This window comes from Agelaius phoeniceus, chromosome 3, assembly GCF_051311805.1.
Source record: "Agelaius phoeniceus isolate bAgePho1 chromosome 3, bAgePho1.hap1, whole genome shotgun sequence".
Classification (NCBI taxonomy): Eukaryota; Metazoa; Chordata; class Aves; order Passeriformes; family Icteridae; genus Agelaius; species Agelaius phoeniceus.
In genome coordinates, this window is record NC_135267.1 from 63446709 (window position 1) to 63472109 (window position 25401).

The following is a 25401-nucleotide window of genomic DNA, read 5'->3' on the forward strand; positions in this document are numbered from 1 at the left end:
TTTAACTTGAATAAGAAAAAACCTGTGCCTGCATTTTCCCCCCTTCACTTTCTCTGGATGGGAGTCTCAGGGCAAGCCTACCCAAAAGCGTACCACTTGGGTGCTTTTCTGAAAGTAATGCAGTGTATAAACATGGATTTAATTATCTGATGTAAATTCCCCTGGTACATGGTGATACTGATATGACCAGTTTGTATAGTGATAATATCCCCTTTTTCTGAGTTTGTTTATGCACATTCTATCGCTGTCAGTGTAAACTTGGTCTCAGCAGAAAAGTTCCTTCTAAGTATGGCATGGTAACCACAAGTCATGTAATAATGTAGTAGGTAATGAGTTTATGGCCACTTGATATACACATGGGTTTGTTTTATTGCACCTCAATTTGTGTTTTACATAAAATTATTTTCTTCTTTTTCTGTTTTGTTTTTTTTTTCCTGTTAGTTGATAGTTCTGCCCTAATACCCTTACCGAGCTTGAAAAATGCAATTCATGTACAAGAAATTTGATCCTGCACACCCAAAAAAAGAATAGTAAAGAATACATCTGTTCTTAAATGTGGAAGTTCACTTAATTGCAATTAAAGTAACTCCTAATGAACTGCTGCAGCTCTGGCTAAAATCTTGGATTTATGTAAGTTGCAAAAAAGGTGGGGAAAAGAATGTACAGTATTTTTTGAAAGGCTTAGCTTAATTGCTGTTGTGTCATACAGGAGAAACTCAAGGTTTGACTGCTACAGAGAGTTTCTCTTTCAGGTAGTAGTTTGTTGGAAATTTCATACAAAGAAAAGCAGTTAGGTAATTTGCATGTATAGTTCAGTTTAATAGAACAGTAAAAACTAGAGGAGGGAACGGGAATTGAAATTACAGTGTCAGGTGACATTTTAAAAGTAATGCAATAGAGTAGAGTTTGACCCTCTTCATAAGAAAATACTCAAAAAAAATGAAGCAGAAAAGTTCCAAGTTGTTTTCTGTAATTTATGAAGTTTAGACTTTAGTGGGTACAGAGAGTAGTATTGCTAAAGAAATGTAAAAAGCTGAAAGAAAGCTCTAACTGCACAGTGTAAGAGATAAAACATCAGAGAATGTTGTTGAAATAATATTATTTATTGAGCAGGTTTTCCATAGACCAACATCTTTGTTTAGGCAGAAAGGAGCTCTAAGTTTAAAAAAATCTAATGGCATAGGATCAGGGTTATCAAAATTAGTCTTATTAGACAGTGGGGTTTTGTTACATGTTGGTGTGGTTTTTTTGTTGTTTTTGTTTATTTTAGTAAGATAAAAGTCCCAGTTCTCTGTATTTATGTATTTGTGTTTGTGGCTTGCATTAAAACAAAACATGTGTAGTGCATCAAGAAAGAATAGTATGAAATAATAACCGAGGTTACCCTTCCTTGACAACAAGATGTGACACTATTTAGTTAGAGCAAAAACTATTCAGTTTAGACCAAAGTCAGTATTCAACAGAGACCTAAGTTACTGGCATCTATTACCAGCCTCACAGGTCAGTGTAGTTCATTTTGTGTGTAGTGTGCTTACAAAAGTTCTAGAAGTATGTGGAGTTTTATGTTGTTTGTCTCTCAAAGACAGCTAAAATAAATAGTTCAGTTAGCTGAAAAATAATGTCCTTATTTGCTCTTAACTGTTGTCAATTTTTCTGAGGACTGGATGTGATTTCCCTTCTTTCTGCACAAGCCTTAGCAATGAAAGAGACGCCCTAGAGCATCGTGCAGGCCCATGGTTCACTGACACCTCTGCATGCTGACAGTGTTCAACTGAGTCCTGTGTGACACCTGTGAAACACTGATTCATCTTGAGAGTTGAATTTCTAAAACTGCTGTGTTAATGTTTTAGAAAAGAAAATCAAATACACTTCATGGTCTTCTGTAACAATAGAAATGGACAATTTTTGACTTTTTTCCATTTAAAATCAGTTATGTTTATGAATGCAATTTCTGAAACTGTTTATGAAAAGCCTTTTAAGTGCATTTGTCTGAAGTAAAATAGTTCTTTAGTGAAAAAGGCACTTATCTCTGGCAGGACATTCATAGACTCCTACAGCCAAATTCCCTGTCCTGTATAAGTCAAAAAAGTTTCTACAGTTTGGTAGAAACTGTAGGATTAAATATCAACTATGAGACTATAAAGCTGGACATCTTCCTGCTGTCTTGATATGATAATCTGTTTTGATCACCAGGTGAGGCTTTAATACTAGGCTCTTTGAGTAAGAGATTTTGCTTTAAAATCTCTTCAAAGCTATGTGAATTTAATTTCTTCCAACATTCTTAGTAAATTCATGTCAAACAAAACTTGCAGTCTGTTCCATTATTTTATGCTTGGTCCTGCAATAGTAGCAAAATCCCTTTAAAAGTTAGTGAATATTTTCACAGAACTGCTTGGCTAGAATATTTGATTTCTTAAGGTTTAAATAATGGATAAGCTACATGTATTTAATTTGTGAGGTACAGTTGAATTTTGATACAGGCTTAGCAAGATGTTACTGATACATCTGAAGAAATTTGTGGTAAGTGTAAGGGTAGGAGTAGTTTATATAATGCGCTTAGGATGAAATGATGTTAGTGAAATACAAACTGACAGAAAGGTATTTGTTTTAGAGTGATACCAAACGCAGTGTTGCTACCTCTGCAGTTGGTTTTTATGGTGGAAAATGTTGGGATCAAGAGGACACTGAAGTTGGTCCAGTCATGTTTGATATGTAATATATTTTTAATCTCTGATTTACCTGATTACGAATTAAGTGCACAAATTGTACTCATCTTTGACCTAATTTATTGTAGTGAGTAATGTTAATTATTGGTGAAGAACTTTATAGTCAGCCACGCATTAGTAAAACTACTGCATGATTTGGAGTAATTAGTAGGGCAACTCTGAGTCAGCTATTTTTTTTCTAAACAAGTAAGGTGGTAAATTGGAGCTGATATATAGTAGTATGACAGCACCTTTATTTGGTCTGACAGGACTTTGGTCTGTGAAATGTGGGGAGGCAAAAGGATGACATACAATACTTTCATTTGCTCTGCTTTGTTTTTTAGCTCAGCTCATATAGTTGTTCAGTGATTCTATTAAATTAGTGATCTCTTCATGGGAAAAATTCAACCGCTCTTGTTTATTACCTATGACAGGCTTGAAGGAGAGGTGAGAAAGTAATACAGAAGAGAGTAGAAACATACCAGGTCTTCCAAATTTTTGCTTTGGAGCAAGGACAGGATATGTTTACATGTCACCTTGGAAATGCTTGTTTTGCTTCTGGGTTGTACAGATTTCCTCATGCAAGGCTGATAGACCCAAATGCTCCATGATGGGAGGCTGGACTGGACACATTCACTTGTGAAAGATGAGTGTACAGGAAGAACCTTTGCTTTAGTTTTGGTGTATGTCCTCTGTGTGATGCTTTATAGTGGTGTGTCTGGAGTCTTGGCTAATTCTTCTGTAGGAACAGTGAAGGAGCTTGCAGCAGATGTACCCTGACTTCCCTTCCCCTGCTCCCCAGATCACCCTGTGCATGGCAGGAAAGAGAAAGACACATGGGACGATGGAGTTCCTTTATGCACACATCTTCAAAACTTCAGTGTAGCTCATTTTCCACAAATTGAGTGAATATGAGAGAAACCTTTTAATTTTCTTTCTCTTTCTCACTCACAACCTTATTAATTAAGGAAGAAAACAGGGATGTTAAATACACAGTTTTGGATGCATGCTGGTTGAGGATGAGGCTTTGGGGGGAAGATAATAAGATGGGGATGGGAGGTTTGAATGTGATTGACAGTGGATTATAATTGCCCACTGGAAGTTACTTTTATCAGATTAAGTGTCCCTCTAACCTACAATTTTAGTAAAACAGTCTTTAGAATCCCAGTCCCTTCTCAAGTCATACAAGCATGCATCACTGAGTAACTAAGATCCTATGGAAGGCCCATTCAGGGATACAGTGGTAACATCCTCTAACTTCCCACTTTGACATCTCCACAGGTAGCTTGCGCACAGAATATGATGCTTCTTACCTTGCTCAGTGCTTGAAGGTATTTATTTTTACATTTGCTTATGCATGGTTTTGATTTAATTTCTTTGCAGTATCATTTAATCTCCATAGTTCAGCCCACTTAACTAGCAAGCAGGGGAGTAAATGAAACTAATTTTGATTTTCTTTTTCTCAGTCAAGTGGGTTGTCTGGTGAGCCAAAAGTGTAATAAATACATTTGATGGCTGTTTACAGATTCACATGCTAGAAAACAGCCGTGTTTCAGTTTCCTTGCCTAATTCGGTGTCACATGTAGGTGATGGGATTATACTTGTCTTTTTATCTCAACCAAAAATGCATTTTTTTGATTCCTGCTTTGATGCTTTCCCATAGAAATGAACATATTACATCAGAAAATGTAGAGGGTTTGCCACATTGTGTGAAGAAATATTTAAGAATGCATGTCTAATTGTATACATCTAGACTCATGTACATATATGTGATCATAGCTTTTACCTCTAGTCATGTCCTGTCTCCTTCATAGAGCAATATACCTGGAATAATTTCATGAGAGTTCATGGTTGGAGGTCTGGCTTGTTTGTCACTGGGAGGAAGATTTGTCCTGGATTCCATGTAGGTTCAACTTCTGCTGCTGGTTAACTATCAAAGGAAATATTTTAAATAAATAAATTTATTTGAATTATTTATGTATGACTGTTAGCATTTATTTCACAAGTGTCTATGCAGATGCATTTCTAAAATGTTATCCACTGCTTCTGGTGCTCTGCTGCCAGGAGGGTGCAGCAGGATTAGTAAGTGAGCATGGCCCCATTTAGCTGCCTTTGACTGACTCAGCCAAGGTCTCGTTGGACCCCATAAGGATGTTTGCCTTTAAGCTGAAGCACTTTGAATTCCTTTTACATCCCCATATTTCTGAAGGATGTAGTCACATCACTCTGTCTGCTCAGAAGGTGGAAGGGTCATTCCCCAGGCCCTGTCATGGGTGGTGCCTGACACTTTTAGTGTCACCTTGAGCAGGGTGCTCTCTGAGCCTTGCTGCTCTGCTGGGACACGCGCCTCCACACTGCGGCTGAGCTGGTGCTGCCAGCTTTCTTGGTTCTAGGAAAGTGACCAGAAAGTCAATCCATGAGCAGACTAACCACGCAAATAGGCGGTGGAAATCAAAGCTATCCTAAAAAGCATCGTGCCAACACGGATCTTGTTGCTGGAGCTTCGCTTTCTCTGGAGCCAACACAAAACTGTCTTGCCCTCATCTCACAGTTTTCTAATCAGTGCCCCATATCTGAGAAGATGACACCAAACTGTGCCTGGCACAGCTTGTGAGCTTGTGAAACCATGTGAATTGCCTTGTCTCTTGTGAATATAATGAAAAGTCTGTCATTTGGGATTGTGTCCTGACTAATAAAAGTGCAGAATGGGAAGTTATTGATTTTGACTTTTTTTTTTTTTTTCATGAGGCCAGGATTTTGCCATCAGCTGTAGGTAGGACTTGTACTGCTGAAATAGTGCTTCTCGTGACTGTCCAGCCTATAAATGGAAACCTTCAGCATGCAAGGTTTGCATTTCATTGAATATAGTAACACTAGGTGAGACTGTTGGAAAAACTGTCTACATGGAATCAGCCTCTGGATACTTCAGGCAGAGAAGACCTACAAGGAAAGGCACTCTCAACAGAAATGATCTTTACATTGCCAGATGGTATAAGGTATTTTAGAAAAAAAATTATACATTATGTACCCCAAGGTGCTTTCATGTGATTTGATTATAAAGTACATGAAGTTGGAGGTGAAAGTGTTGCAACTGACTGGCTTAGAGCTGTGGTTTTAGCTTTTTTTGGTTATTATTTGTAGTTATAACCCAGCTGAAAAAGAAACTTGCTTGGAGCCAGGGCTGTATCTTGTCCTGTGTGCTTCTCTCCCCAGTGAAATGACATTATTTGGTTTTGGAATGATTAAGGTTTGAGAAACTTGCATTTAATTTCAGTTTGTGTATGATGACCTGTTTTATTTTTATTTTTATTTTTTTAATGAAGTCTGATGCCTGCTTATTTCAAGTGACATAATTTGAAAGGTTTTTTGGGGTTTTTTTGTCTGTTTCCATTATGGTTCAGAATAAAAAGAAAGATAAAGCAATCTATACAAAGGGTTTGCATGGTTCTAGTGTCATGTTTCCTACTGGTGTATTTCACCTGCCCTATGTATCTGCTTCTCCAGCTGTAGCCCAGTAGCACCAAACTGAATTAGGTTATCCTTGATAATGGAGTTTTTCTTTGCAGTTCCCCATTTTTGGATATAGTTTAAAATAAAATTTTGCACCTTATCTGATGGGTGGATTAGAGGGGAGATGAGCTTTTTTTTTTTTTTTTAACAGTACAAACAAAATAAAAAAGGAAGAGGAAAAAGCCTAGTTCAACGAAAGCTTATGACATGGTTCTAGAATGCATAACCCTGGGCAAAAAGGGCCAGTTATTGGAGTAGTTCTTGAGTAACCTAATTGTTTGATAAGGATCCTTGCCTGTTTAAGTTGTTGTTGATTGTTGGAAATATTCCATTTCTAAATTTGTGCCTTATTGCATACCCTAAGGTATGTGTACAACCCACTGTAATTGCACAGTTTATTATTTTATTAATGAGAGCTGTGATAAAGTGTTGGCTCACAAATCCCCTCCAGTCTGGGTATGGTCTCCTAATTGCCCAAGGTTCTGTGATTCTGTCCTTTGTTCTGGGGTTGGTGACAGGGAACACAAGCAGATTCTCTGTAAGCATGGTTTACAAAACTTAGACCTTGCTCTAAAGCCTGTGTTTGGTGTGATAATGCAACCAAAGTCTGGAAAGGCCGGATACGTTTTTTAACACACACATTATGAATAACAATAGAAGCGGCAGAAGGAAATTCTTACTACATAATCCTGAGTACCTGAGACTTTGCCAGCTGGAAGGAGAGGCCTGCACACCTAACTTGGCCTTCTAAACCATAACAGAGCACCCCTTAGCACTTCTTTGATCTGGGTCTCTCCTGCCTGCCTCTTTGCCCAAGTGGCTGGAAGGCGCTCGCTTTATTTGCTGTAAGGCACACAACAGTGAGCAAGCACCTGGCATGCAGCAGCAGCTCCTGTTTTTCATGTGCCTCAAGGGCAGCAGGCGTACTAGGGAGCTTGTTCCCATGTTCTGGAAGCTATTTCTGTTTGCTGATCCTAGATCCACGGTACAAGAGAAGGGAGCAGCAGCAGTGGAGGTGTGGTCTGTGGAGTAGATGGGGAAATCCAGTTTACTGTGTCTGTAACTCTGGAGACAAAACTTTCCCGTAAAAACCCATAGCAAAACACCACATCCTCAAACAGCTAGCGCTTGCTCCGCAGCATGGCCCAGCCCAGCTTTCCTGGTACACTGTGAACCTCTGACCCTGGGTTTGCAACATTTGGGGCGCTCTCTGAGGGCCTTGTGGCAGCTCGGGTAACCCCAGCCCACGGCACGGGGGGATGGCGATTCCCACTGAGCGTATCGCAGGCTGCCTCCTTACTGTGGTGGCTGGTGCAGTTTTCCACAGCTTCTGAAACTGCTCATTACTGAACTTGGCTCTTCTACAAGGGCTTTTCTTAGCCGTAGCCCCTGTGGCTTGATGCAGCATGCTTTTCTGGAGGAACAGATGGTATATTGCGTAGAAAGTTACTGTATTTTTATATCACTGGATTGTATTTATTTATATTGCTCTTCATCTTCCTCTCTTTTTTTTAAGGTGTGCATATAGGCCAAGTGCAGAACTTGGAATCAGTACTAGGTTTGCCTTCGGTATATTCAGCTTTATATTTGTGTAGGAGTGCAGTGTTTTACACTGAGTAGGGTGTGCTCTCTGAAGTTTTAGGAGACAGATTTTCATCATTTGGATGGAAATTAGTTGAAAATACTGCAAGGGGAAAAAAAACCATTTTCCCCTTAGAAGTAAGAAGACTTTTAAAAGAAAAAGTCAATATCTTCTTAAACAAGCTTTGTGCTGACTGAAGTACAGTTTAGTTTTTAAGTAAGTCAGTAGATGTATTTTCTGTATCTAATCTTTGTTTTTTAATTGATATCATCTGGTCAATTTGAGTGAAAATGCTATTCCCATAAGAAAAATATTTATTCTAAATATTATTGTTGCCTAGGATCTTGTTGAATTAATGGGATACAGAAGCAGTCAAGTTGATTTGATATTTTTAAGATTTTTAAAGTGTTTTCTCTTTGTTTCCATGAAGGCAGTTTAAATAAGTATTTCAGCAATTGCTTTTGGTTTCTGGAAATTAGGTTACTTATTGTTGAAAACTTCAGGTTCCTAAATATGCATTTCAGATTTGGTTTGTCTTGATTAGACATATGAAATAAAATATAAATACTCGGTGCAACAAAATAAGGGCTTGGCTTTTCTCCCACTTAGCTTCCAGGACTTAATGTGTTTTGCCCAAAGAATCTCCATTAGCCGTTGCTTATAAAAGATAGTTACAATCACGGGGTTTTGGTACCACTTAGCCAAAGCACTTATTATATATAAACTTCTAATGTGAATATAGACATAATTATATATTTAGATGTCTACATGTTGTTTTGTATCTATACACTCCCATGTGCACAAGTGTGTATGTAAATGTGTTTAGACACACCACAGACACAAATGCACTCCCACACTTTGTCTCTACGGACGCTCACACACATCTGCACTATATGGGATCATCCCATTTCAAGTTTAATGTTTTCATCCTAAACCAAATCCTTACCATAGAATTAAAATGTTCCTCTTGGCAATGTAACATTTTCCCAGTAGCTTCTGAATGGGAGGGAGGCTGCTCGTCCTTATGCCTGAAGATCCCCTCACGTACCTGGCCTGAGAGACCAGTGCTGGTGGCAGTGTCCTGCTGGGGCAGGAGAGCATGGCATGGGGCAGCTGAGTGCAGTAAATGAGGAGACAAAATGCTGGGGAATACTTTGGGAATTTCATTGGTGGTTGGATTGTGCCCTTCAGCAATGGGCAGACTCTCCTCCATTCTGTACTGCTTACTTAGGCTGAACACCAGGTTCGCAGTGAAAAAAAAGCCCTCCCTGCTCCCACTTCTGTTTTTTGCCACACATATTTTGAAGATAAATAATGACCTGCTATCAGGTGTTTTAGCAGCTTGGACTTTGTCATCTTTGTTTGCCTCATTTTCGTTATAAAATTGGTGCAGAATATTTGAATTATCTGCTTGTAGGATCGTTTGAGAGAATTCACTTAGTGACATGACAATTCAACAACAAAAAATTGCAAGATAATGGCTTTTCCACTTGCACTTCTCTTCAAATGGAAGTGAAAGAATTATAAAAACCTTGTACATAATTTGATTCCCAAGTGATACACTATAGTGGCTTTGTTAAAAGTCATTGTGTGGATGTGTTGTAAAGGGTAAAAGTGTAACTGAGTTTGTAGGGATCACTAAAGGTGTTAGATACTTTGTAAGTAGCCAACTTTAAGAGTTGTTTTCCACATGTATTTGTACCTACCACAACCAGTACCTGTTCTGGAGTGAAAAGGCAAGTGTTTTCATCAGTGTAGCCAGGGCACTGCTAGTGAGTTCAGGTCACAGTTTGCATCTGTCTCTTTGCTATAAGTTTCAGCCATTTCATTAATAAAACCCAATACAATACATACAGCTCTTTAAAAATATTAGGGTCATATTTGGATATTGCAGAGAGCATATTCCACTTTCTGACCTCAAACCATGGCAGAGATGGCTTAATACTTTGTCAACTAATGGGACAGTAAGATGTAATTACATGAAAATTAACTCTCGGGGCATGGATGGGTGTGTGAATCCACTGCTATTCCTTGTTATATTCTGTGTTCTTTAGCAGACACTCTGTTGCAGCAGGCAGCCATAGGTGTGTGGCAAAAGCCTGTTGTGATACGGCGTGGCAGTGCCTGGTGGTTATGCAGCCTGGCCCCGTGCTGCTGCTGTGCCGTGTGCCAGCTGTCTCAGTATGGTCAGAAGTACAAATTGTTGGTGCATTTCCTTCATTCTTGGACATGGGTCTAAAAATAGCTGGCCAAGTTTGTTTTGAGTGCGTGCGGTACCAGGTGGTTGGATTTCAGAAAGTCGAATGGCTTTTGTATGTGTTGGTTAGGATGCTGTGCCCAGTGGAAACTTTCTTACAGTACTTTTGAAGATTCACCCCCTTTTTCCTTCTCTCAGGAGATTATTCACTACTTACAGCCACTGCTGTGTATAATATGGGCAGGATTTTGTTCCAGCAACCACAGTTTTAAGGGTGAGATTCTTATTACTTTGACTGGGCTAATCCAAACTGTCTTCGCTGCAGTGGATGCCTGTGTACTACAAATCATTGTCAACACCAAAGTCTAATTTCTCTGCTTTTTTTTTTATATTGAAAAGAGTCCTGATTTTTAGTGCCAGATTGACAACCTTCAGGATTAGGTTTTCAAGCTAATGTCAAAAAAAGAAGCAATAGAGGTTTTTTCATGCTGCCTGGCAATGAATTCTAGAGATAAGTTACCTTTGAAAAATTTACCTTTAAAGGATAGGGCAGAAAACAACCAAACCGGCTCATATCCTTGTAGAATAATGTGTTTGAAAATATATCCAAAATGTTTCATTTATAAATAATTAAAATATTATATCTGACCTTATTTTAGTTGATCAGTTTTGGTTAGCTAGTGACACTGCTTATGTCCCATGAAAAGATACAGTATATCCAAGATATACTGGTCATTCTCTAGTTTCAGCTGAATTACTAGGGCTGAAAACTGGCTTCAGTTCCCAGTGTGACCACAGGGTGGTTATTGCAGAAATAAAGCAAAAATACTCTCTTCAGCTAGTGATGATGCTATGAGAATTTAGAAGAGCATTTTCCAAACTCCTTGTAAGCTTTTTCACTGAGGTTTGTTAAGTACCTCTATTTGAAAAACAACTTCTATCAAGTGTAGCACTGCTGCCCAATCTGTCACATTCGATGTATGCTGGGACATGCTTATTGTGTAATGACTGCATTTATCACTGTGTTTTAAGTCATTGTTCAGAGACTGTCAAAAATGGATCTAGAATGTGTCTCATGAGTGAGAATGTACTGTAAGCCTGTGCATCCCTCAGCCCCAAGAGAGGATCAGCTATAACCAAAGCATTTCCTACAGGTAGTTGTTCAGACTGCACTTTAAAGCTTCCAGTGATTGGTGGAGACTCTGAAACCTCCTGAAATTCTGACAGGAATCTCGTTTGGATTCTTGTCAATGCTTTCCATTTAAAAAGTCTTTCTAATATTTAGCTTAAGAAGGTAGTAATGGTGGGTAGGACTGCAATCCAGATTCCCCCTGTGCTTGCCAGCTATACTGATTCTCTTACATTTAGATGGACAGCCTGGCTGACAATCAGTTACCAAATGTTGGACATCCACATGCCACTATCCAACTCCTGCATCTTCACTGTTTTCCCTAAGGTGGGATATTACCTGCTTCAGAAAGACAGAGGCATATTTGAAAAGAAACCTCTGTATTCACTCTGCCAGGATGTTGGCCGTATCTGACAAGGGAATCCTGGAGTTTTACCCACTAGTTGTGCCTCTGATGCATTTACAAAACATGTTTTATTTCATGGGATCCAAAGCAATGTAAGGCTTGATTTCCAGATGCTTGTAAAAGTATGGGCTGCAGAAAAATGCTTAGTACATTTTGATATTGTAGTAATATTTCATTCTACTTCTATATTGCAGTAATATTCAATCTAACAAGCTGTACAAGAAAAACAAGAGCAGCACGGCTCCTGAGCAAATATTGTTTCTAGTCACATACGATACTTTGCAGCTGACTGCTTAGCTGTTTTGCTATGCAAGTGCAGAGAACACTGTTAGCAATAAAGCCACTGCTGGTTTCTCCTCCCAAACCTCCCTCCTTGCGGTGCATTGGAAATGACTGAACTTTGGCCCTCAATCTGCTGACACCCTGAGGGAGCGTAAGTGTAATGACGTCTTTGCTTGTTTCAGCTGCACAACAGGAAACGCTCGTGGCCTCCCCTTCTTCCTGCTCTGAGAAAGTGCTGCTGCCTTTTTTTTTTCTTCTTCTTTTTTTTTTTTCCCCCCTCCCTTCCCCTGCGGTCGAATGGGCTGAGACCTAGTTTCAGGTCTGGGCTTGGCAGCCAGCTGGTGCTCACACAGGCCCCCACTGCTGCTGCCTCCTCCCCAGGGCAGCCACTCACCTCCCTATTGCTCTGCTGGGGTGGTGATGCCAGAAATATGAGCTTTGTAATTTTCTTATTATTTTTCCTTTTTTTTTACCTCCTGGAGAAGTGACTGAGAAGAGAATACAGTTACGTGGCAATTGCTTGCTCCATGGAGTGTGTCACTGGACACAGCTGAGCTGCAAAGACCAGGATGGTCAGGTGATGATTTGCCTTGGGGAGACCATAGCACTGCATTACTGCAGAGGACACACTGTCAGGTGGGCATCGAGGGATCCTGGAATATGGTCCCAATAGTGCTGAATAATGCTGAATATACTGGGCCTGAACAGATTTCTTTGACTTGCTGCAGTACAGAGGCTGGCTTCTTGCAGAGCATTGACAGGAAGCCTGTTTAACCCTCTCTGGCTGCTGCTTTTACACATCGTAACCAAAAGCGGGATATGAGTGAAAATGGTTATTTGCAAAACACAAGCATTTTGCTGCTAACTCAGGGAGGAAGATTTTATCTCAGCATAGTCATCCAGAACATTAAAGCAATACAGTGTTTTTGTGAGTGAAGTTGACTGAGTGAGTATTCAGCTGTTATTCTCTAATGACTGAGGAGGGGAGTGGGTCACTTTTGAAAACTAAAACACACATGCACTAGGGAGTTTGCATATCATGGTGTGAGAAGTGGCACCGAGTAGTCTAGTGTACAGGATCCTGAATTTGAAAGATTTAATTTACTTTGAATGTAAACAGTGCTGGTGCAGTGGCTTATTCATTTGTTTAAAGTTGCATAGGCATATTATTTAAGGAGCAGCTTTTGTCTGGGTTCTGTAATAAGCGACTTCTGGATTTACCTCATTAACCTTCCGTACCACCTAGCTGCATAACTGTTGTTTTTAACAAGCTGGAGTTATGTAACATGAATCATGCCCGGTGAGATGCTTGCTAGTAGGAAGAACCAAGATAGGCAAAGAAATAATGGCACTCAACCTTTTGCAGAATAGGATATGACTGGGTTTTGAGATGACATACTGTGTGTTGGTACTCCCAGCTTTACAGACAAGGTCCAGCTATTCATTAGGAGGATGTGTCTTGAAACAAAGTCTTGGGATGGGAATGTTTAACAGACAGAAGAGTGAATTGCTCAAGCATGCGCAGTTCTTGAAAGGTTTTGTATATATGCACACCAAATTCTCCCCACCCCCCACCTTCTTTTCCCTCTGGGATAAAAAATGGGAAAATTCCCTTGAGTGGGCCTGATTTCACACGTAAAAGAAAATATCTTGATGAGCTGTGATTGCCCCTGTAAAGTGTTATATGAATCTTTCTCCTTCCTTTTTTTAATATGCCCTTATAGTATCATTAGGCATGTGTGCAACACAACAGTCCTCTGTCTCAAGAGATTTTACAACCAGTTTATAGAAGGGAGAGGCAAGTGATTATATGAATGCATTAGAATAAAAGCAATTGATTTTAAGCTAATTTTTCCTTTAATAATATTTCCTTGACAATTTTCTCTGCTGTAACTTAGGCTTGATCTTCAAAGTCATGCTGAGTTGTTAAGCCTGGGATGACTTCTTGCTTTAGTGGCATGTATACAGATGTTAAATAATGATGTCAGGAGATAAAGGTGCAAGAATATCAGGTATTTAGGTAAGGATTAGGAATAGTGATATTTTGGAAAGGAATGGTTTAGTGCTCCTGAATTCCCTTTCAACCTGTCCTTCTCCCTCTCATTTTGGCCAAGTAATGATGTATTTTTCCTTTGTCTTATCTAGAAATGAAAGAGCTGCAAAGTGTGGCATAGGGGTATAAACTCCTGTACTTCTAAACTTTATTGTTATTAACAACAGATGGCCAAAAATGGGCGCTGATATGGATGGTCTCCTGCACTGCCATGTGTGCATGAGCACAGTGGCTGGTGGCGCCTCAGCACAGGTGGCAGCTGAGATGTTACAGTGACAAGCAGCCGCTGCTGTAGCCAGCGCGAGTGCTGATAACCTCAGCCCAGAGACAGGGGATGATCAAGCACAGACAGAAATGAGTATTTTCTCACACTGGAGGCCATCCAGGTAATGGCCAAGGGATGCCGAAAAGGCGCTTATAAGGAAGTGAACCATGTTGCTCTTGGTATGTCCTTTTTTTCCAAACGAAGGATTTCTCTTGGACTGTCAGTACATCCTTCAGAAGAAACTTGCTTTTTTATGAAAACTTAAAAAAAATTCAGTCTTCTGGAGAATTTTCGTTTATTGTACTGAATTGACTTAGTTTTGTATAGTAACGTTACTGCTAGAGCAGCAGAAGCTTAGAGCTGGGAATCTAAAAGTAGCACATGAGGGCACCGCGGGTTTGTGGGTGGAGAAAGACATTTTTCTGAACCTGCATGGTGAAAACCAAAATTAATCAAATGCTTTCTCTTTCTGTCAACTCCAATATTTATTACTTTGTCTGACTAATGGTCATGTCCTTTCTGCAACTCCATGATTCACTTGATACAGTTGAACATTGTGTGGGAACATCATATAAAATTGTTGAAATTTTTGTTGGCACACTTTGCTGTTATGGCTACTTAGGAGGGTTTGAGTGTCCTTTACTTGGGTGTACTTTGCTTGAGTTTCCCTTACTCTTTTAGATGAGAAGTCCTTGTGGCTTTGTTAAGAGCCATGACTTGTAAAGACAGGAGAGTCAGAGGGAGCATCACAGGACCCATGGGAGTTTCCACCCTGTGTTTTGGTAGGATCCATGAGATGAGCATGGCTGCAGAGGGGGTTGTTGTGACTCTCTGCTGCCTTATCTTGTCAGGTGATAGCTCGCCTGTGCCTGCTGGATTTTGCTGGGGGGCAGCCAGGGGTGGGCTGAGGGCTGATGGGGAGGTGAGCTGGGGGATGAGCTGGCGCGTGAGCTGGGCTGTGCGGGCACAGGACGGTGCCATGGCACTGTCCCGCATAGCTGGGGTCAGTGCCTGTGAGGTGTGAGGGCTGTTCACCGTGTGCTGTGGGAGTTGTGGGCTGGCCTTGATTCTGGTGCAATTTCTGTTGAAATCTGTGAGTGAGCGGAGTGTGGTAAGCATGTGGCTGCTGATGGAAGAAAGTAAATTGCCACGAGTGGCACTGATGCATGGATGAGGAGGGGGTGTATCTCTGTGCATGAGCAGGCAGGGGCTTGCTCAGGAGTAAACTCTCACATCCTGGGGTCTTTGAATAGATCCTCAGATCTATTCAAAGACCCTCCAGGTCATAAGGCTCTGCACAGAGGGATTTCTTGTCCTTCAAGTTACTGTACACAGTTTCACTTCCCTTGCTTTTGTGTATCTTGTTCTTTCAAACACTTAAGTGTTGTCAGGTTATCAAGTTGTTTCCATGTTGTGGCAAAATTTGAAACAATTACCAACCCAGTTTCACAATTTTTGCCTGTTAAAAAAGGTGAAATTTAATTTACACTAATTATTTAACCAAATGAGATGCTCAGCATGAAAATGACCAAGTGCAAATTAAGATGAAATAAGTAAAGGAAAAAAATATGCTGTGCATTACATTTTTCATATTAAGCATTCTATTTGTATTTCATTACCAGTCCATCTGCAGGAAGACTTTTCTTAGCAGATTGAAGCATTTAAAAAAAAACTTGAACAAATTTACGGTAAGTCTGATACAAATAAAGAATAGATTAAGATGGCAGAGTTTTAAACAAATCTTCTCATTATTGCAGACTTATTTTCTTTTAACTCTGTACTGTGTACCTTGTACTGTGTCTGGAGCCATGCAAAGGCCACCCTTTTTCCGCATTGTGTTGCTGCAAAACAGCCTCTGCAGAGCTGCTGTGTGTGTAAAATTGGAGCCTAGGTAATACTGTATAAAATTTGTATAATATGTAGCCTAAGTGTGTGTGTGGTCTTAGCTCCTTATCTCAGGAATGGATTTGAAGGCGTTAGCCTGGTTCTTGTGATTGTGCTTGTTGCCGTCCTGCTGCCCCTCAGCCAGTCCCTTGTGAACCTGCCACTGCTTTGGGAGAGGCAGGTTACAAGTCAGAATGGTTTCACTGTTTGTGGGGATGAGAAGCAAAAGCTTTTGTTCAGTTGTAGCCAAGGCTGGCTGTGGGATTGTGTTGATTACACCATCAGTCTTACCAAGGTGAGTTCAACACCCTAGTGCTGTTGCCATGGTGCATGTTTCTTTGGAAGCACCAATACAACACCCTTCTCTATTGTAGAGAACGGGTTTCACCCTGCAAAAAATATGTGCTGTCTTTCTTTACCTTGGCAGGCCCTGGTTTTGAACCTTCCCAAACTTTGGAGATGTCTGTCGCAAGGTTTACTTCGAGAGTGGAATTGTTTTTTGGGTGCATCATGCAAGATTTGGCTTATCTGCATGGAGCATGCTTCCTTGTGCAGTTGCTTTCCACAGTGCAGTGCTTGTAGATTAAAGTCCTTTCTGTTGTGCTTGTGCCAGTTCAATTCCTCCTGCAGCAAGTCTGTTTTCCTGGCATACTGCATGCAGTAAGGTGCCTGATGGCAATAGTGAGAAAGAAATCTTTTTGTTTCTGCTGACATGTCATTCTTGCAGATTCAAAATGGTAATGATAGTTTTTTTATAACCGTTTTGCAAAGAAACTCTGAAAACTAGAATAACACTCGCTGCTTCAATGTATACTTTATCCCATCTGAAAAACTGCTTTAAATGCATGTGTTTGCACTTGGAATTTGAATGCTTTGCATCAAAACTAGAAATGACAACGTCATAAGCATGGAGTAGACCTTTGAGTTTATGTTGGTGGCATGTATTACTGTCTGTGATGTGTGACCACAGGACCTCAGCAGTACACAGCTGTACTTGATGTATGTACTGTAATCCTCTACCCAAGGAAGTATGGTCTAGTGACTAGCAGGCTGGGTGGGGACTCAGCACCCACAGCTGGTTCTGCTACACAGCTCATGAGTTTGGGGCCAGATTCACACCACCTTGCACTGATTTTCATGTGAGTTATATTCATCAATATGAGTGAGGCACAGCAGTGTCACTGTTGTGCAGTGTTCTCTTCATGTCAGTTCCATTTCTTATCTTACAGAGATGTCCTGTAGACAGATGCCATTGATCCCTAGGGAGCCAGTAAGGGGTTTTGTGCTAAAACTGACTGCGGGGTTTGAACCTTCATTTTTGTTTTTGTTTGTATCTGTTTTTAAGTGACCATTCTCAGAGTGACCAATAGTTGTGCCATTTACTATGGGCACCTCTGCTCATACTATTTATGGTATTAAACATAGAAGTCATTGCAAAAGTCAGGCTACATGTGGCTTTGGAGTCCAGTTCCATCTCCTTTACTTAAGAGGAAAAATAACCTAACCAAGGTGCAGTCAGCAGCCAAGGCATGAGAGAAATGCAGCACAAATATCTGCCAGATGAATCTGGTGTTTCATTAGCAAAGCCCCTAAGAGAAACTTCAATTTCAGACAGATTCCTAAGCTGTAGTGAAATCACTGGTCCATTCTCTTGAAGTTAAGTGTATGGTTATATACTTTGTGAATAGGAATGGCTTATTGAGCTGGAGCCAGCATGGGGAATTTTGGGACTCCTGCTGTTCTGCTTACAGTATTTTGCAGGAGAATTTAAGGGTGCAGAATGACACCAACTGGATTCACAGAACAATCTGCTCCTGTTCCCGTGAACTCCAAATTATTTTCCTTCTCACATGCAAAGTTGTATCGAGAGCTGCATTTAAAAACCCATCTGTTGTCCATATTATATCAATATGAAGAAAAATTTTAGACTTCTAAAATATTCTGTTATGTGTTCCATCCTGCTGTCATTTGTCTTTCAACTACAAGCCATTTCTTGTAGTTGCATTTAAATCTTTTCCCTCACACCAGCAGATGAAACTTTGAGTTACTAAACTGCAGAGATGGAAGCAGGATGCTACAAACTGGTAGTGGAAGGAAATGACCGCTTTCAGAATATGATGCTTTTGTTAGCCTAAAATAAATAAATAAATAAAATATTTGTTTTCTTATAAAGTGTGGGAATGAGTAATAAATTACTTCAAAAGTTGTTTCATTGTATTTTTCATTACACAGTATATTTGAAGTATCATCAACATCTAGATGTGTTTTGATATAATTAATGACACAAATATGTATAACAGAATATAGCCTTTTAATTTTTTTTTTTTAGTTTTTACAGCAAAATAAGATTATCATTTCAGTGCTGCTGGTTATAATTTTATAATTTACCTGCTGCTGATCCTTCTTTCCTGTGTTGCAGTGGCAGTAGCATGAATGTAATTATTGGCAGGCACTGCTTTTTGAGAGGACAGCATGAAGTTCATCAGTGGTGTTTATTTTGATTTTGTTGTTACATTTTGCTGAAACAGCCAATTGTGATAGAACAAGAGAGACAATATTGTATTATTGCAGGTTTGGAATTTTGTCTTTGCAACTGTAATGAGTACTCAGGGGTGTGTGTATGCGTATGTTCTTCTGTAACAACTACCAGGCTTTCCTCTCACCATTTTAAAGCAGTATCTTCTCACTGAGGGCTTCAGGATTTTTCAAATGCTGGCACTGTGTCCTCCCTAGAAAACTCCATGGGAGACACTTGGGTGGTGGGAGCTTTGTAGGCTTTTCCTAGTGAGGTACAGACCACAGATACAAACCGTCCATCATGGTTGGGTAGCTGGGCCAGTGTACTCCAGTGGGTGAGTTTGCTTCCTTTCCCACTTTGATTTTAGCCATATGGGTGCACCTGTAGTTGTGAGCTTCAGCTTTTGACACTGTTTAGAGTCTCAGTACGTCTGTTTTATCTGCAAGTTCTGCACTCTCTGACTCAACATGGAAGATTTTTCCCTTTACATGAATGCTGACCATCTCTCTGCTGTCTAAGCTTAAGTTGTAATTGGAAGGACCTCCTGGCAACTGAGTAATTTTGAGACTGCTACCGCTGCTACTGCTGCCTTTAGAGAAATTATTAAGAGGAGGCAGATAGACACAGGCGTGACATCACCCACAGTTTGTGATTGCAGGGTTTTTTTACATAGGAAACAAGGCTACAAAAGAGATGTTGGGAGGAAGGTTGAATTAATTCCTTTGAGAATACTTTCCAGATAGGAAGCTGTGTGAAAATGGTAAAATGTTAAAATTGTGTCATGTAAGTGATTTTTTTATTACCATGACTTTTCTTGTCTGTGTGGTAATATCTCAAGTCTTCTATGAAGATGTAGCCTTCCTTGTCTTTACGTCTTCAAACTCACTGAATTTACAGCATACATACCTGACAGAAGAGGAGAGGAAAGAAATGTTATCACAGGGATCAAACATGGAGACAGATTGTGAGATGCCCTCCATGGTCAGATAAGAAATCACTGGTGGCTAAGAACTCAGTCTGTTTCTCAAGTCCTATGATTTGGTGGCACTCCTAGCACCATACATCACTTAACGTCACAGAGGTAAATCTGTGTGCCTTTGTGCACTGTGTTAAACCATGTTAAACCTTCAGCAACCCTTTTTCCCCTGAAGCTTTTGACATATCTAGTTTATTACATGTATCTTTGCATTGCAATTCAGTCCTAAACTTGTTTTATTCTTAAGTTTAAAGGTCCCATCTGACATAAAGTACATTGATTTTGTGGATGATTTATGGAATAATGTCAGATGCCACTATTTAAAAAAAATGTTACTGCCTTGCAAAAGTGAATGTCATGTTTTCTTTGTTTAGTAACATATTCAAAACACTTGAAAGGAAGTTTTGGAATAAGGAGATTTCTACCCTGGGGGAGTAGTATCCTGTGCTTTCGTTAGGTCATGTCAGGCCATTGTTTTGCTTTTCTTATCATAAAGATCTCGTGTCTTTATTTGTGCTCAGCTGTGGATTTGAGTTTCCTGGAAGAGAGTGAAATAATTAAGAAATAATACTACAAAATCATATGTTCTCTGTAGCTATGTTTGTTTAGTTGAAGGGAGTTCTGATGTGTAGCTATGTAGAGTAATAGGTGGTGTAGATACTTCCCAGTAATAAGTGGTATCTTGTATCTGTGGTTCTCATTGTAGCTGAAAAGAAATAGGATTCTTCCATGTGAAAAAAACAGAGAAATTCAGGGCCACCTGTCAAATGGCTTGTAAAACTGGGGTCTCTTTACTGGTAAAACGGGGTTTTCTCCCATGTCTGCCAGCTGAGACTCTGAGTGGCTTTTTCTCTCCTGCTGGATGACACGGTGGCAGGGTATGGGAAAGGGTGTGTTTCATTTATTGCTGTGGATGCAGGCACTGGGCAGGATGGCTGGGTACACTGGCTGGTTTATCAGCTGAAGTCATTAAAGTAGGGTGATTAATGTGGTGCCAGAGAAGGGCATGCAGTGTGTTGTACTTGCACTCAAAATCTGTGAGCTGCCACACAAGGTCACACAGCCTAAATACACTCCTGGTGAGAGGAGTCACGGGAGGAAGAAGGGCACTGCCAGCCTAAATTAAGATCTCATATTGCTGTGCACTTTTGTCAGGGGATGGAAGAACACATCCTTAATGACTTGCTAATGGGATGGATGAAGCTTGCTTGGTAAATTTGGCTTGGTTCTGGTGTGACAGAGCTGAGATATAAGTGATGTGAGCAATAGCTTTCCTGGTCACACCCTGGGATGCATGTGCCTGCTTTGACAATAAGCAGAATTTCTAGCACTGACAGTGAGATGCCTATCTCCAGAACTAAATTTATCAATACAAGGAGGCATGAGAAGGCAAGGCTTGTTACGTCCTGTATTCATGGGACTTTTCTTTGAAATGTGTTGTTCTATTTCCTCCAAGTGTTCCTTGGGGAAACTCTTTGGATTTAGTATGCATTTTACCATTGATTCTTCATTTGTCACTATGTGCAGCTACATTTTTGCCATAGTTTGTGTTTACTTTTATTTGCTGTCAAACACCACCACCCTGCTTGCAGGCTGCACTGTGATGTGCAGGTTCCCGTACATGTGGAGAAGTCCTGGTAGAGCAGAGCAGGGGTGCTGTGGGTGAAAAACACATAAAACACACACCAGCAGCTGACAGATGTGTCAGCCTGCCTAGTGAGCACAGACACTGCCCCCTGCACAGACCTCGTTCTTCCAACCAGGGACCAACCTGCTCTCCTATAAACAAAAATAAATAAATTGCACCTAGGGTATCGTAGTCTTTCCAGGGAGCAGCTCTGACTGAGAGAAACTGGAGAAAAAACTCCTGGCAGGGGTTATACACCAGGGTTCTCTTCTTTATGTAAGTGGCAACAGCAGAAGGAGGATGAGGCTGCATAGCCATATGAATAAACATGCAGAATCTGAAACTTGCACTTCTGGCTCGTCTATCACATACCATCCTTTTATAGTGTGAGATGAAATGTCCAGCACCAAGTTTCAGCTGCCCTCAGCAGACATGCCATTACCTTCTGTCTCAGTGCACGGCCGTAATCTCATCCTGAAAAATAAGATTGTACCTTCTACTTACCCTTCTGGAGACAGCTTGTCAGAGCAACATGGTACTGCAAACTTATCCTGCTTAATGTCAGCTAATTAAATTCATTTTTGAATATAGTACTAAGCCAATTTAATTCTGTCTTTCAGAGCCTGCAGAGACAGTTGTGACTTTCAGATGGGTTTCTGTCTCTGATTAGTGATCAAATCTCTTTGTGCTTTTCTAGACTGACTGTCTGTCTTTTTCTGCGTGTCTCTCACCAGTGCTTGGGATGTTATATCTCAGTGGGATATGGGGTGGAATGGGGTGTTTTCATATCCCCAGCATCTTCTGTCTCATTTGTCAACATTCTCTGTTTAATGACTTTTGATCTCTGAAATGAGTTTCATTACTGTGGCTGGAATAGAAATAGGAATTACTGTGAAGTTCTCCTGGTGTTAGATCTTGATTTTAGAGGTTGTTTTTCAAAAGTGTTGATCTTTGCAGGGATGGGCATTGGAGTGACCTTCTAACTCTGAGCTCATATATCCGCCTCTGGATGATCATTCACATCACAGTCCAAGTCACAGTCCAAGTGCAACAGCCTCCAGTAATGTTTACTGTCTGTCACTCTCAATATATTTTGTGATCACAAACATTCATGAAATAAGAGGCAGAATTAAAAAAAAAATAAAAAAAAGATTAGTCTGAAAGAGAGAAAGGTCAAAGCAAGTCATAGAGTGACAAAGTGACAAATAATGTACTTGATTAATTAAGTAGTGCTGTGGAATATATCATGTCAGTCTAACAAGTATTTTTTAATTTTAGAGGCTTTCTCTGCAGGTTATCAAAAAAGACAAAGAAAAAGTAATTTATGTGGAGATTTTCATGCTTTATTTTCTGTACAGCTCTGGCATGCCCCTCACTTCTTTTGTGCAGCTTTATGCCAGGGACTGCTTCCAATTTCCGGTTTCTGAATTCCCCAGTGCTGTTGGGCAGCAGATTGCTGTGCATCACTGTGGAACCCCCTTGTGCAGTTTACCCCCCGTCTGCAGCTGCATCTCCTCTCTCTCACTCTCTTCCTGCTTGCCCTCCCACTTGTTGATGTGACCTGTTTGTGTTCAGACAGATGTTACACTGGCAGAGCTGAATATCAGCAGTGTAATTCCCGGCTATGGAGAAACCACTGCTCCTGTTTTCCTCCCAGAGTGCAGCTGCAGTGTGTGTGGAGATGTGGACTGGGGAAAAGCCTTTGTCATTGTCAAGCACTCTTCTGTATGGAGAAGAGGGCTTCAGTCTGCATGGATGTCAGTCTGATATATTTCACTTTCACTCCATCCATCCATCCATCCATCCATCCATCCATCCATCCATCCATCCATCCATCCATCCATCCATTTTTTGCATTTCATACTAAAGCATACAAGTGCTGTTGTGTCTGTAATGTGGCTTCTGATGGCAGAGAGAACAAAATACCAACTTTCTCACCTTTACTGAAATCATGCTGAAGTTGTAAAACAGAAAACAGGTGCCAGGAAAGTAATACTTGAGTCTTAGATTTACTGAGAGGAAAGGACAGAAATTTTGGTTTTAGATCATTAATTGCATATTTTCATTTAACTTTAAACCCTATTTTTCTGGAAGGCTATTAAGAGGTATATTTTTTTGAAATTAGAAGCTTTAGTTTTTAATTAAATTAATAATAAAATATATTTATTATATGTATCTGGAAAGTTTTTGAGGCTTGATACCTCCTGACCTGGGTTTAGTAAAGAGTTTGATGCTTGTATATAATCAATCTAAGCATTTGGTTTAGCTGCTTTGTCTATTTCTTAAGTCCTCATTCATTCTTCAAATTAGCAGGGGGAGAAAGAATTGCTAAAAGCCTGGTAAGTCCTAGAGCACAACAGTGGTTTTATAGGGCCTTTCTAAATACCTGTGGTGGTTAGGCCTCTGTAGCTCTGTTGGTGTGACTTTGCTGTGTGCATTGATATAAATATTTATAATACAAAAGATTGCATATTTGCTTCTTCAGTGATGTACTTTATTGTAAGAAAGGGGTAACTTTGGGGCAATGGAGTAACTTATCTGTAGTTTAGTATGTATAAATGCAGTTTTAGGATAGTCCTTAGACATGTAGACTCAACTTTAAGAAGTGATGGCACACGTCTGGAATTAAGTTGGAAGAAAAAATTTAATTACAGCTTCCATTAGTTTTTCTAACTGTACCTTATATTGCATTTCCTTAAAACATTGTTTGTGCAAAATGAAGGTTTTAATTGATAGCACTAGAGATTATCACTGTCTGGATATAGAAAATAAACAGTTTGGATAAGAACTGTATTCATTTTCTTACCAGTTTCTCTTTCTGTAGAGAAAGAGAAACTATATTGATTTGTATGTTTAGTTCCCAGTCTTTCTCCCACTGAGATTTTAAGCACTGGGTCCCCAGTGGATTTCTGTCAACACTATTTCCATAATTGCTAGAACCACGTACTTAAATACCTCCCATATAATTTCCATTTCCATTTCCATTTCATTTCACAATGGGTTCCATTCTTCTGCTTCACCTAGAAAGACTTTGCTTTTGCCTTAAAGAAGCTCTTCTAGGACTTGCAATTTTTAGGTGAATTTTTGGGACTTTGGTATTTGTTTCTCACCACAGGTAAGGAATTAGGAGGCCTCTGACAGAAAGATCTTTGTAAAAGATCTTGAAAGTTGTCAGGATCATGAGTAATTGCATCAGTTCTTAGCTGTTGCTCATTGGTGCCTCTGGCTCCACTAAAAGTGGTTTGTTTTCAGCAGTTTTGGCTTTCTTCTACATGATCTCTGAGATCCCTCCCAGCTCAACTATGAGCAGAGAGACAGCAGTCTCTGAAATGAGGCATAACTGATGGCCTTGAAAATCTGGGCCTGGCCAAGGAAGAGGATAAAGACTCAGTGAAGAAATCTGAGCAAAAGGGAGTCAAATGGAGAATTACAAACTGATTTCCCACAGGACACTGGAGAGCAGAAAGCCAGAGGTAGCTGGTGACAGCTACCATCTTGAGTTAGGTTTGAACTGATTCACTGGAGATGACAGACTGCATTTCACTTGGTTCCATGTGTGCTGTATATTTCTGTTCATGATGTAGCTATCTGGTGATCATTCTTTTCAATTCTTGTGGTGATTTAGAACTTTAAAATGAAAGTATTCGTGAGAGCTTTCATTTTCTAACACTGCTGTTAACAGACATAAAGAAAAATAAAGAAAAATGTTGAAATTATTCACCTGAAAAGTCCTTGTAGTTTGCAAGGTAAATGATTGGATGCAGTCATTAGGCACAGATTATTAAATGACTCCAAATAAATCTGCAAGCAGAAGAAGAATGTGTTGCATGTCTTACTGTGTTTTTCTGTTGAAGGCAGTTGGCTGTGTTTATCCTTCTGTGGGGGGTATGTCACGAATAATTCCTCTGGGAAGGAAGATTGTTTTTAAGGCTTCAACAGGTTGAGAAATTTTGCTTTTGTACAAAATAGGCTTTTGTAGGTGAAGGAGAGTTATTGGGAAAGAAAATCTCTATCTGAGACTCAGATAGATCTCTGCACTGTCTGCCAGCCAGCACTGCCTCGGGGCAGTCACTGCTGCCCCATTTTCCTCACTGCTGCTGGGTCCATGCTGTGGCTCTGCAGCTCACCTCAGTGTCTGGCATTTAAGTGTGCCTGTGCCCACAAATAGGTGCACAATTCTGTTGGTGTTAGTAGTGTTTCAGAGCAGGCAAACTTTAGATATTGCATTGTAGCATCATACCCATGGGCAGTATACCGCCCTTCACCT

The 25401-nt window shown here is 40.1% G+C and overlaps 1 protein-coding gene across 5 annotated transcripts in view; it reads left to right on the plus strand.

Moving 5' to 3' along the window:
* The window catches only part of HIVEP2 (HIVEP zinc finger 2), a 136832-nt gene that overhangs the window by 5584 nt on the left and 105847 nt on the right, over positions 1–25401 (plus strand). Inside the window, exon 1 of one of the 5 annotated variants that reach the window (XM_077175453.1) lies at positions 3987–4036. The exons of the other annotated variants lie outside the window; for them this stretch is intronic. The gene's annotated coding sequence lies outside the window, so the exon portion shown is untranslated. Of the gene's footprint in view, positions 1–3986; positions 4037–25401 lie in introns of those variants that run through there. 5 annotated transcript variants of the gene reach the window in all.